The 14,459-nt window shown below is 37.8% G+C and overlaps 1 long non-coding RNA gene and 1 other non-coding gene across 3 annotated transcripts in view; one reads left to right on the forward strand and one right to left on the reverse strand.

Moving 5' to 3' along the window:
• The window catches only part of LOC110361853 (uncharacterized), a 46,610-nt gene extending 33,317 nt beyond the window's left edge, over positions 1-13,293 (reverse strand). For both annotated transcript variants that reach the window (XR_010472356.1, XR_002418703.2), the window contains exons 1-2: positions 13,062-13,293; positions 12,731-12,906 (exon numbers count right to left, since the gene is read on the reverse strand). This is a non-coding gene — a long non-coding RNA (uncharacterized LOC110361853). The remainder of the gene's footprint in view (positions 1-12,730; positions 12,907-13,061) is intronic.
• Positions 23-105, forward strand: TRNAL-CAG (transfer RNA leucine (anticodon CAG)). Its single transcript has one exon. It is a non-coding gene; the product is annotated as a tRNA-Leu (tRNA).
• Positions 13,294-14,459: the final 1,166 nt, after the last annotated feature.

Below are 14,459 nucleotides of genomic sequence, written 5' to 3' on the forward strand. Positions count from 1 at the left end.
AGAATATTTTACTGTACATCCAGTCAGGATGGCCGAGCGGTCTAAGGCGCTGCGTTCAGGTCGCAGTCTCCTCTGGAGGCGTGGGTTCGAATCCCACTCCTGACAAGTTTTTTACTGGCCTGAGTTCAGAGAAAAGCAACAAAGCTGATGAAGTGTCTAGAGAACAAGTCTGATCAGGCACAGATGAGGGATCTGGGGCTGTTTAGCCTTGAGAAAAAGGGGCTCAGGGGAGACCTAATCACTCTCTACAACTACCTGATAAGAAGTTGTAGCATGGAGGGTATTGGTCTCTTCTCCCAAGTAACAAGTGATAAGATGAATGGCCTCAAGTTGCACCAGGGGAGGTTTAGATTGGATATCAGGAAAAAATTCTTCATGGAAAGGGTTGTCAGGCACTGGAAGAGGCTGCCCAGGGAAGTGGTGGAGTCAACCATCCCTGGAGGTGTTTAAAAGATGTGTAGATGAGGTTCTTAAAGACATACTTCAGAGGTGGACTTGGCAGTGCTAGTTTAATGGTTGGACTCAATGATTTTAAAGGTCTTTTCCAACCACAATGATCCACAAAACACATCCACTGTTAGGAGAGAAAACGGAATTATATAAGGGAAACAATTCATGGAAGCAAAATTGTTCATTATAATACTATGTGTTTTAGGAAGGACTAAAATGTCCTTTGACAATCCTGCATGTTGCATCAGGAATAGGTTCTGTATTTTTCACTGTATTTTGAATATGTAGTTAGGAACTGCATGTATTACAATTCAACATCAGTCTTGCTGATTACTTCACAGAACATATACTGTGTACTTAGAGTTTGAAAGCTACACAAGAGTTATCACTAATCTAATGAGCAAAGCAAGACAGATTTATGTAGATTTGTCCACTACCACTTTTGCAAAACATACATGGTATATTGGCAGACATTAGTCACTGGATAGCCCAAGTAGTGTTAGCTGGAAAGAATACTTAGCTGTCATAATGGGTGACGGAACTATCCTTTAGCCTTAGCTATTAATGTAAAATAAAATACATTTACTGAATTACTAGGTGTTCAAATAGTATTTTGCAAAATAACAGAAGGCAATGCTAACTCTTCTGAACGCACACGTGTTGTAGGCAGATCTTCGTTGGCTGAGATGCACTAAGAACTAAATTCCTGTCCCCAGCTCCTCATTATTAGACTACCACTCCATTTCACTGTCCTCTCAAATCTTCTGGATGAATGACTTGTCAGATGTCTCTAACTCATTATGGTCAAATCAAACTCTTCAGCCAATATAGAAGGAAATGGATTAGGATATCTGTCCACAGCCCGGAACTCCAAACAGACTCATAGTAGCAGAAGATGATCAAATGTCTGAAGCTGCCATTGCCCCTGGGCATCAGCCTCACAGGCTAATTGAAAGTCATAGATCTGCTGCTGAATTGCCACGGTTTTCAACCTAACACAGGAAGATAAACTATTCACATCTGGCAGCGATTGTTAGAGCAAGCATTCCAGAGCCAGCCATCTTTTAGCTCTCTGTTTTTAATCCACTTCTGACAGCCTATCTGATCCTTACTCCTATAATGATGGATATAAAATCAATTTTCCTTAATGTGATAGTTAAAACACAAGTATTGTCTACTGGTCTTTGTAACTACACTTACACTCAATAATATGTTTGCTGTAGGCACAAAAGTTCACTGAAAATGTCGTAATTATGATGGCTTTCTCAGACAGTGGGGAAAACTTAAAGCAGTACTGAGGTAAATACTAAGTCTTCCAAATTTACGATGATCATATTGTCTTCTTTATACCACTTCTGGTTTGATCCTACATCTTTCTGTGAACAACGTGTCAGGGCAAATGAACACAAAGGGCTGTGGTAGAGGACAGTGAAGGTGAAAGGACATCACAAGCACAGTATACAAATTCCCAACGGGTTCAATAAATCCTGCAGATGTTGGAATCTCCATTACTTCTTCCAAAATCCTGCCAGTACTGCATTTGTTTGTTTCCTTTCCTTTCGTGCCTGCCACTGAATACAAGAGTACAGCTGCTCAGAAAAGAAAGGGCTTGCTTTTCTTTAAAACTATACCAGATGGGATGCTCATTTGCTGACTTTGTCCAAAACAATAAGGTTTAGTGCAACACAGTTTTCCAGATACACACATGGCCAAGTCTCCTCTTCCTTCCTCTATTCTTCTGTTGCAACTAAGATCAATTTGACATAAACTGTTGATTGTTAAACCATTTTGGAATAGATTTCTGCAAGGTCAACTAATTGCAAGTTCTGCTTTTAGTTTCTTTATAAACTAGTGAAGTGTCACTATGGAGAAATAGACAGTATTTAAATAAATTTTTATTGTCAATAAATGTTTGGCCATTATAGTTTTGCCAAACATTTATTTAAAGAGTGCCTGCTAGGGTCAGAAGACCTAAAAATATTGCTCAAAATATTTCTCCTCAAGTATTTGCAACATCTTTGGCCTGTATATCCAACAAGACCTCCAATTTATTCGTTTAAGGGTTGAGTAGAGAGAATCAGATTAATCTTCTCTAAATGACCTTCCCATAAACAAACATCAGCACTTGTCATTTGCATTTTATAGCTTGCTGTGGATATCAGAACCAAAAATACTTCCATAAGCAGACTTAAAGTATTTATTAGTTATTAATCACATGACTTATAGCCCCCTATGGTACAGCTAACCATAAATATGTGAGCAGTCCTGCCTAATGCTTGTAGAGGGCAGTACTATGTATAAATACATTGATAGAGAAAAGGACTGAATTAAAGAGATATTTCTAAAAAAAGTTACTGCTATCAACACCTACAATGGCATATTTTAATGATGGTGGATTAGACAGTTAAACCTGTATTAATTCAGCATTCCTTTACTGGTTGCCAGTCGTACAGACTAAAAAATAGCTTCCTCTATTTCCAAGTTTAGAGACCTGTAATCAGAAAATCACTCAGTCATAAATGCATTTAAAATATAATAAGAATCATGACAATCTTAGAAGCAGCTGCTTTTAAATCCCAGAGCCAGTCATGGAACTGAAATCTGCAGAATGACATTTCCAAGCTTTTCACAGCACATTCCTATGTGTCAGACCGTGACAAGATAGACAGATAACCAGGTGCCCAATAAAAGTGCTTGCCAAGCTCCATTGTGAGTTTACTGCATAGTACTGTTGATACCAGGGAGGGCTTTCTTGTACCTGGGCCAGAATGGGGAAGCAAACCAAAGCTTCACTTATGGGCTGAGGCAGGCAGAAGTAGAACGTATCAGGACAGGACATGCTACAGAAACACATGAGACATTTCCCATTGTGTCTCTTTCTCCCTCACTGTAAATCTATGTAAGTAGAAATGCACAAGCATAAATTCTTCAAATTATTCTCTGGATTTATCTCCTCAAAGGGAGTCTTGTAGATTTATTTAGCTGCTTCTTACCACTGTCACACTTGCAACCTCCAAAAGGGTTCCAGCAGTCTTGTGCTCTGGTGCTCCCTGCCTCTGGTATCTACTGCCCCCATGCAAAACCCTCATAGAGAGCTATACCCTGGCTGTGGTTACTGTAGCATAACCTGCAAGATCTAACAGTTAATAACATGTATTTCAGTAGTTCTCAAGCTTGCATTATTAGCACAAAAACTATGTTAGGTAGTATTACAATACAACCTCTATTAACTACAGTTTCCTACTGATTTCCTTAGTTCCTTCCTTTCTATTATCCTTCTTTCTCAGCAGAGCACATTCTCTGTTCATAACTGTATGCAATAATGGCAAGAGTTGATAGAAGAGGGAGTTTCAAGTATGCTATTGTCAAGCATACAAGAATCAAGAGAAAAAAATAAATTGTTTGATTGAAACCATCTTCATAGAATGCAGGAAAACACCCACACCTTAAATGGATACTGAGAAGCAGTTATTACATTTAATATAAACAGTAGTATTGCTTTCATGCACTTTTTTTTTTTCTTTTAAGCACATTAGCTCATATACTGGAACTGACTGAGTTGTTTTATAAGCACTGTGCTTTTAAGCAGTAGGAGTGAGGCCTCATCAAGTAACTGAAGCTGTCTGATGTTGCTCTGATAAATAGGGCACCTGCCTTTAATTTGCCTGTTTTGCTCTTCAGCTCTGCTATAAGCATACAGAGTTCTGGTTGCACAAATTAGGTTGACAGTCTAAATATCTGGTACACAATCAGTTTTTTTTTTTTTTTTTTAATAAAGGTGCTGTTCTTCTCTTACAGCCTGCCTTTGTATTTTGCCCAAGCATTCTTGAGGGCAAACAATATCATTTAAGTATACACGTTATTCCTTTTTTCGTACTAATTTTTCTTGCTCTTGTTACAAGTTTCTCTCTCAGCCCATTCTGTTCCAGGTTCACAGATTCCTTGTTCTTTGCATCTTCATTTTTATCTCATCACTATTTCCATTTCTTTATAACAGCTGTTCTTTCCTCTGATGCAGACTCAGAACCCACGTCACAGTAGTGTGATGCAGACACACCCTATGAAAGCTCTCTAGGTGGCTGATGTCTCCAAAAACCTTGTTTTGCTACCTCAAAGCAAATCAGGATAAGCTTGTATAAGGGGAACACGAATACTTTCATTTTTATATGTAATCTGAGCTTCCATTTTAGAGATCTAAGGATTTCGAGAAGGATTTAAAATGTACATACAATCTCTGAAGTTCCACTCATGTCTGACCAGTGTTTTAAAGAGAAGTAGTACCATATTCTTGATATTGGCAGATGGCCTTAAAAAGCAAGTCCCCCTACCTGCTTCCTCAAACTCCTGTTACAATAATACTTACAGAAGCATCTACCACAGTACTATTGAAAACACTTATTTCATTAAAATATTTTATTTTGAGATCTTGTGGTAAATAAGTCTTTTCACTCGGGACTGATGCCTGAATTTGAATTTTTGGAAAACGCTACTTGGGTTGAAAGTATGATCAGTTTATTTACAGTTATCATCTTCTCTGTATTTCCAGCTGCTGTAACAATCTAAACACACTTTGACACATATTAGCTTGGAATCTTGCATGATACACTCAGTTACTTAAAACTGAAAATTGGCTTTGCATACTGCATATTTCAGTTTTTGGAAAGGTCCTACTTTCTCCCTATTCCCCAAAGGAGATAGCTATTTTATAACAGAACCCATGGAAAGAGGGGTATAAATTCTTTTCTAATTTCTTCTCAAACTACACACAGTGACCATATGGAAAAGCTATTTAAGAAACAATTGCATGGCAACTAAAATGTGAGAGAAACTTGTCATGAGCTAACTTACAACACAGTATAAGTATTCAGAGCATACATATGTGTATGTATAGTAGATATATTAACATTTTTGTAGATCAATATAGTTTAGTTAGTTTTCATCTGAACGTAGTTTCTTTGTGCTTGTAATGTTTTACTTGCATATTTACATGGCTGTCAAAAATTGAGACAAAGTTTACTCAACTATTATGCAATTCTGCAACACCCAAGTTCTATGGCTTATCAAACTGCAGGCTCCATACACTGAAGTATGATTAATTTACTACTTTCCTGTCTTTAAATAAAAGTAGTAAAAGGACACTAAAAGAAGTGAAAGTGGAAGTGGGTCATACCAAATAGCAAATAGCCCATTCCAAACTTGTCAAGGAATTAAGCCAGTTATATTTCATTAGGTCTTTTAGTAAAGGAAGTGTGTAAAGTAAAATCACACTCAATATATTGGCAACACTGAAAGTGAGGGAAAAGCCCCCAGACTGATTACAAGAAGTTTGTTATTCTCTCTCATAACCAGTATATATATCAAGCATGTGAAGACTAAAAGATACCCAAGATAAATACTTAGCTTTACATAATTTATCTTTAGCTGGGATATCATGTAGCTTCAGCTCAAGAAAACGGACATAATCCTAGATAAACTTGGAACTTGATTCTAAACTAAGGATTCTACTGCTTTGGGTGAGTTTGGCTTGGAAGTTTACTAGGAGGCTGAAAAGTAATGAAATCAGGAAGAACTGAAAATAATTTCTTGCCTAATTATATTTGAAATCTAAATGGTGACCTGGTGCCGATGGGTAAAGTTTTTAAAGAAGCAAATTTACCTCCGGGAATGATTTTAATTCAGTAATTCTGAACTGATTTAATATTGAGTAAGTTGTCTAAATTCTAAACCACACAGTTGTTAGACTAAACTGGTGCTGGAAATCACTATTACTGTGTTAGAGCACTAATTTGGAAAATGAAAAGGATTTATAAAACTTCAAGAAGTCTAGTTATATATAACACAGTCCTTGGACAAGAGTAAGTATGGGTAAGTAAATGTAAAATAATTATTTCTTCCCCATTTTGGGTAAGGATACAGATTCAAAAATAATGAGAGATACACTAAAGATGACCAGCAGATACAGTCATTACACCAATTGTACACTTTATTCCTTCATAGCAAAGTAAGTCTCTATACGCATGATCTACACCTTATGATTCCTGAAATATAAAGTATCTTGAGCCTTAAGCTGACAGAATAAGAGCTTAAACTGACAAAAGACATCCAAATGCCATAACTGTCCAGGAAGCCATATTTCCCTATGTGATTTCCTTTTTGCCTTATGACTTCCATAGTATTTTAAGAAACTCAAGCTGTGCCATTTTGCCTTTTTATCTGACCATGGTATGGCTATACCTTGAATAGTGAGTGTATTTTGGGTTCATAGTATCATGGGATGTCCTGAGTTGGAAGGGGCCCACAAGGATCACGGAGTCTAACTCCGGTCCCTGCGCAGGACAACCCCACAGTTCACACCATGTGTCTGAGGACGTTGTCCAGTCTCTTCTTGAACACTGTCAGGCTTGGGGCCGTGACACCTCCCTGGGGAGCCTGTTCCAGTGCTCCACCACCCTCAGGGGAAGAACCATTTATTAATGTCCAGTCAAACCTCCCCTGGCACATCTTCCTGCCATTCCCTCGGGTTTTGTCACTGGAGAGAAGAGATCGGCACCTGCCCCTCCTCCTCCCCTTGTGGGGAAGCTGTAGCCACCAGGAAGTCTCCCCTCAGTCTCCTCTTCTCCATGCAGAGCAAACCAAGTGACTTTAGCTGCTCTTCATACAGCTTTCTCTGCAAACCCTTCACCAACTTTGTAGCCCTCCTCTGGATACTCTCCAGTAGCTTTAAATCCTTTTTATACTGTGGTGCCCAGAGCTGCACACAGTGCTCCAGGTGAAGCCACACCAGTGCAGAGTAGAGGGTTGCCATATTTCAAAAAGGACATAGAGAAATCAGAGTAGGGTAACTAAAATAATCAGGAGAATGGAACAGCTGCCTGAAGATGATGGCTTAAAATGGCTGAAAAACCCCTGCTGGAAGAGGATTAGGCAGAGGGGTCTATGATAGATGCTTGCAGGTGCCACTAAGACAGCAGATAGTGAATGAAAAATTGTTGTTCAACAAATCCCATTATACATTAGTGGAAGGCACTTAACAAGCCTGGTGATGAAGGGCAAGGAAGAATACTTTTTATGCAGCAGGTAGCCAGCTTCTGGAACTTACTGCCACAAACAGCTATGGATGGTATCAAGAGAGACTACACAGATTAATGCAAAACAGGTTCATGAGGAGATACAAAAAGGATCAAGCAGGAATTTATCTTCCAGCATCCCTGTTGCAATTGTTGATGCTGAGACAGTAAAAGGGAAAGGACTGAAAAATGCAACCAGGCCTGCACATTCTCCCTATAAAGCATCTCTTTCTGCCTGTTGTTTCCAAGCCTTACATTGGAAGTACTGCATCACTCCATCTAGCAGTGCTTCCAAGAAGGTGGACATCATGTACAGTGGGTAGACATGGAACAACGGGTGGGTCTACTGCACAAAGTTGGATTCTGATTTATTACACTCATGCCGTTCTCCTAAGTTATTTAGAAACTATCTGCTGTAGAGAAAAAGGCATTAAGCCTAGAATATAAACATAAGTAAATATAAAAACCCATTCTCTGGGGGTAACATCTGTGAAGTAAAGGAGAAGTTGAACAGAGTTCCTTTGGGTTTTGCCCAACAGGAAAAAGCAGTTGTTATGTAAAACAAGGCAATGTTCATCAGATGTATAAGAACTCAGGGAAACAGTAAGAGCAAAATAAATGGTAGACAAACATCCAAAATACTAAGATCTAAATATTTTTTCATAAACTTACTAGCACAACATAAGTTTTCAAAGAAAATTATTAACTATAATACATTTGTCCTTAAATGTCTTTAAAGCCAACTGCCTCCAATGGTAGTGGATAAGCTTGCGTATTTTATCATATTTTGATTGAGTTTTCAAGTATTCTCATTAATATAGCACATGAACATGTTGCTGAAATTTTTGAAACTGAACAAAATAACAGTGTAATTGTAGCCACTTCTACTGGTTGTTAACAATTCATCAAACAAGGATTGTACTTCGTAACACTTTTGGGTAAACATTATTGTTTGATTTTCTGAAAGTGAGGTGTTTTGGTTTTATTTTTTTTTTCTTCTTAAAAAGAAAAAAATCTAAATTGCCTTTGAAGTTACACAGATTTTCATAAATCTCCTAAAGCACTCTCACAGCCTGTTTCCTTCACATGAAGATCTAAATGGATACAGCAAACAGAACGACAGAGGAATCTTCCTACATTGCCTTTTTTGACTTAATGTTCATCTACCATTGCAGGGCCAGAAGAGTGTTCAGATCAAACTAGCATTTAATCATGCTCCTTATCGCTCTTTGCTAAATACATCCGGGGGTAGCTTGGGCATGTGGACTCCTAACAACTAAGAAACACATTGGGAAAAAAAAAATTAAAAGGCTAACTTCTAAGAAATTAAATGTGATTTCTCAGGTCATACTTTGGTCTATTTAAAATCAGAACATAACATAGAATGATGAGTAATCACAATGTTTGTTTCCACAAAATAAATGCTAAGCACCATCTTCTAGATCAAGAGAAAGAATCTAATAGGATGCTTCAGAACATAAACAAAGCTTATAAATACATACTTGTGTATTTGGCTTTCTCAGAATACTTCAGCATTACAGTAAGAAATTCATATGTTAGGAGGGCTGCAGATTTACCCTAAAACATTTTTAAGGGAATTCTTGTTGATGTAATGGCACAGAAAGGTAATGGAGTGTAACAATTACCTCTTTGTGTTATCAAATCTTTTTCAGTAGAATACCATTCAGCTGTAAAATCACAGTGAAGAAACACAACAGTGAAAACATAAGCACTCATGTCAATAAAAGAGACCTCCTAAAACCTGCATCTAATTAGATGGACTAAGGTTTATCCCCTGACAGAACTGTGATACAGACTAACTCATGTAACAAACTGTGGAAAACCAGGATGCAAATGAAAAGGCTTACCTGCCATATAAAAAAACAGAAGAAAAAAGCATCCAGCAGCAGATTACACAAAGATGCCAGAACACTTTTACAATAGTGAAAGTTTCTTTATATTATAGGGAAAAGAACTGCAGAACAGCATGTTAGCAACATGTTGAAATTCATTGCAAGGTGATACGGGACCCAAATCTCCCCATGCTCCAGAGTTTCACCATGAAGTTTGACAAGAAATGAGCATTCACACTCATGCATACAAACAGCTCTCAGACATATAGAGGGTAGATATTACATATTTGAGCTATGTAGGCCACTTATCTAGTATTTATCTGTGTGAACATCTCTCTGAAAGTACTCAGCCCTGAAGTTTTCACAGAATTCCAGAAAAGGGCATTTGCTTCATTGCTGGAATGGTTTAGCCACTTAGGCTATTTTTGCTTATAGGATATTTTTTATAATTGCTTACACCCATTTGAGAATTCTTTTTCATTTGCATAGGAACAAGTTTAGAGAAATACAAAATCGGTTATTTGAGCCCATGCACAATGAATCAACATTTGCAGACATCTGCAAGCTCCCAATGTTTTTTGTTTATGTGTAATTTTGTTTGGCAGCTGAAAAACTTTATAATTATAATTCAAACAAAACAACTATAGTTCACTCATAACAAAGCCAAAATGTAAATTTCATTAGTTCTGCTCTAAAATATATTTCATTCACCACAAATCATCTGCAATTTGCAAATTTGTATGTTGCTTGCTCCCGCCAGTCTAAGTGTTAACATCAGGGCAATCTAGAAATAGTTTTGAAACCTTCAATAAAGCTTGTTATTGCAAATATTAATGCTAAACCTAATTTAAAATTTTCAGTGATATCATGATATAGTAGTAAATTCTAACTTCCTTGTAAATATATAATGCATGTGCAAAATTCTAACACTTGGCAAGCAAAGCACATTTATGGAATATTCCTTCTATTCTGAAGATTGCCAATGACATCCAGTTTTGTTCTTCCCAGTGGACAAAAATTATGTATATTAAGCACAATAAGGGTAGTTAGAATTGCTATACTATAGGCAGAACCATTATTAAGTTTGTGTCATAGGACTCTGCGGCTTCAAATGGCTGCATAATCATAATTTAACCCAATACATGTAAGAATGAAGGCTTCTGCTCTTACACTAGACCAGGCACCATGCATCCATTAGTTTGCCACTTGGGAACATACATAGCAGAAACAGATACATAAAAGAAAAGACACGTTCAAGAAAACAAGTGATCTACAGCTCAGGTAAGACGGCGATATTAAAAAGCAAAACAGAAAAAAAAGTTTCTGTTTTTAAAGGCACAAATGTGCTATTCACTTCTACTTTAACTTCTTGGAAAGTGTGGCTGCCTTTCAAGAATTCTAGCTGGACCTTTTCCTGACCATAGTGCTAATCTCAGCATGGCAACTTTCACGTGCATTCCTTTTTCGTGGGTCAGAAGCGTCCTGTTACAATATAATAGGGTAGCAACATAAAGCCAGGAAATTTATGACTTTTCACTGGGTAAGGTAATAATTCGGAGCAAAATACTGATATAGCAATCTGGGGGCATGGAAATACCAAACCAGTCCTAAAAAATAATTATTGATTTGTGCCTGGAGTTCTTTTGGCAGAGACCATGCCACACGGGATGCTGAATAGAATTTCCTGTAGTTTACAGCCTCCCAGTGATAATTAGATCAAACTATCTTTAGACACTGCCAGTGGAGCTTTTAAATGCACTAGGAAGAATTTCTATAGAACACCGCAAGTCTTTCACCTTACCTCTACAGTACCCAAATAAAATCTTGATTACTTCCATATGATCTTGATTTTCATTACAGAAATCTACTTGAAATGGTTTTACCTATAGTGAATTGTCATAAAATGTAGTTGAAGACACCATTAATCCTCCACAGAAACTGCTAGAATAAAAGTAATTTTAACATAAAATTTGAATATATATTATTTTAAAATATTTGCTGCAAATTTAGCTGGTTTAGACATTCATATTTTTTAGAATACATGAAACATTCTAATTAATTTGAATAGGAATAAAAGACACCATATTAACATTTAGACAAAGAAAAATGTACTCTTTACTCCCTAGATTTTGTAAAAACCGTACTACTGATTCATAAATCCCCAATTGCTCTAAAAACCCTATAGGTCTACAGGAAGAAAAAACGTAAAAAGTAGCTCATGTAGGCCAGTGTCCTGCATGAGACTTAACTCTCTAAACTCTGTGTACAGCAATATGTTCACCTTTTTAGAGCACTACCCATTTAGGCATTCAAGCAAAGAACTTGCCTTCCAATTGAGATTTGCAATCTGTATCATACAGTAACAGCTTATTTTCAAAGACTCTTGTAGAAGTTTCTATTGAACCTGCATTTTATAAAATGGGTAAATAATTTACAGGCAGGCATTAGAAACCCCAACATTCAGTTGGGGAAAAAAAATACAGTTGTTTGTTTTAAATACATACAACAGGAATATGCCTTTACTTTTCAACCACAAAAGCACACATCTGAATTCAAATTTAAAATACAGCCTGGAACACCTTAGAAAGAAAAGAGGCCTCTCAAGTAGGTGATGATAAAGCAATTAGCCTATCAGGTGGTACATAGGGCATATCTAGTTTTTTACTTATTTCTCTTTTCCCAATACTTAACCATCTCTCCTAGCCTCGTTTTTCTTTCTCCTTCCTCAAATCATACTCTAACAGTATGATAAGCCTCCCTCTACCCCTACCTCTGTTTTTATCCTTTCTTTTTGATTTTCCTTCTCCCTTCGCCTCTCATACAATGTGGCTGGGTTTTCCAAATCCTCCAGGCTCTGCTCCAGCCCAAGCAGCTATTAAGCAACAAGCTCAGATCTCAAACTCAGCCTGGTTTCCATCCACAAGAAACATAATGGAAATTAACTTTGTTCCTAGAAAGAATGCAGAGAGCAGCAGCTACTGGGATTAAGAACAGTTTGGCTTTGGTACAGTTGAAAGCAGAAAGAAAAAAAAGCATTTGAAAGTAAGGGAAATTCAGAAAGTTGAATCTAAATAATACTTAGCTATATGGAACAAAACAAGTGGGTTCAGAATTTCCCAAGCATACTATAGGCACCTACTGACACAATTCTTGAAAATATTTTTCTATTAGAATTATTACATCAACAAAAAAGTACCTGTAGCTACATTGCATAGCACACAGCAAAGAGGAAAAACACAACCCCCAAACCACTTGCTGAGTCCACTCTTCTACAAGAGAAACAGATACTAGGAAACACATGGGTAATCCTGAAAACAGGAAAACATTGTTCCAGACAATCAGAAAAGTAAGATTACTCACCTAAGGACTAAAAACCAGTGCCACCTTTCCTTCTGCAGCCACCAGTGTGCCATGACCACCTCCTTCTCAGCCTGGCCTGGCACAGCCATCTTGCAACACTGTGGCAAGAGCTGCTTCCTTCCACCTGGTGAGCAAGAACTTCTCCTTTTCAGCTCCCTTCCCTCTTCTCACGGTTCCTAAAGAATATCCATGATGACAGATGCAACTTCAAACAGCCATACACATCTCAAAATAAATGCAGGCTGTCAGATTGACTCCTGCTACCAGACAGCTATGAGCAGGCTGATACAAGGGTTGTGTAGTTAGTTACACCGGCTGTTAAAAAGCTCACCATGGTTCTAGGACTTCTGAATCGCACCCTGAGCCTGTTCAAGCTGTAAGGAAGATGCTTGTCTTATCAGGGAGAAAGAAAAAAGCTCAGACCTGTATAGCGGAAAGCTTGGTCAGGAACAGACATGGACAGTAGTGAAGAGAAAGAGGGGAAAATGGTGCTCCCTAGGGATGTGCAACACGGTTGAAGGGTGTGGTGGGTCAGGCAATCACCTGAGGGAGAAAAGCTCAGAGAAAACAATGGCAGGGTGAGAAAGAAATGTTTCAAAGCTGCAAATGATCTTGCCAGCTTTGTATTTTCCGAAGGCAAGTGACCTTGCATGGGTGCCTCTGCTTGCCTCTGAGATGGCTGCCCCTTCTGCTCTGACCTGCCCCGCAGGCACTTTCTGCCCCAGCTCTGAGGGAAGCAACAGTCATTGTCCCTGGTTCCTGTCAGCCATACCAATATATGAAGTGTGAGAAAGCTGTTAAGTTTTATGTGAACTTGTTTTTAACCTCAATAGAGAGTTGTTTTAATGAAAAAGAGAGGAAGGCAATTGCTGTAATTATTTTTTTTTTTAATCTAAAAGAACAACCAAACAAAAGTTAGCTGGAGTGACCAGCAAAATTCCACGCTCAACTACTTTGAGGGGAAACAAGGCAGCTGAAGGCTGTGGTATAGATGACTTCACTTGTGTACTCTCAGTTAACTTCACTGAAAATAGCAGGGGCAATATACCTGAGCCTCCAGTATACAGTTAAATAATGTTTCACAGGGGTATGGCTCAGGTGCTGTGAAAGCATCCAGTCCTCATAGGTATTGCCCTAATAAGACAAATAATATTTATGTTACTCATTTATGCTAGAAATACTATTTAGAATAAGGGTCACTGGCATACCAGCAATTCCAGTGTACTTATGGACCAGGGAAGAATGGAGAAAGAGTTGTAGGAGCCTACATTTGGGTCTGTATGAGGCTAAACACCCACATTCTCAAGATCTGTGCAGATTTTCAGTAAAAACAATCTAAACTTAAAAATGCAATAGACTGAAGTCTTTTGTCCATTTCCTAAAAGTTATACATTTCTAGGAACTAATAAATTTAGTGGAACTAATATTCTGGTGAAATGGACTGCTGCTTATGGTAGAATCATCCAATTTCATAGTAGTTGTGCTGGAGTCTGGAGGTATAGTAGGAGGAAAGATAATCCTGCTTTGTAAATAAATGAAGATAGTTTTCACAAATAATCTGTGTGGTGGAACATGACTAAAGTTGTGGCATAAGTTAAAATAAGGATGTCTGAGCTGCATTGTTGTTGAGAAGAGCTTCTCCCACACAGAGGTGAAAGTTAATTTATTGATTACAAAACTCACTCTCCACCAACCAGTATCAGTCCTGAAAAAAATCAGAAACAGTTCT

This window comes from Columba livia, chromosome 1 (genome assembly GCF_036013475.1).
Source record: "Columba livia isolate bColLiv1 breed racing homer chromosome 1, bColLiv1.pat.W.v2, whole genome shotgun sequence".
Lineage (NCBI taxonomy): Eukaryota > Metazoa > Chordata > Aves > Columbiformes > Columbidae > Columba > Columba livia.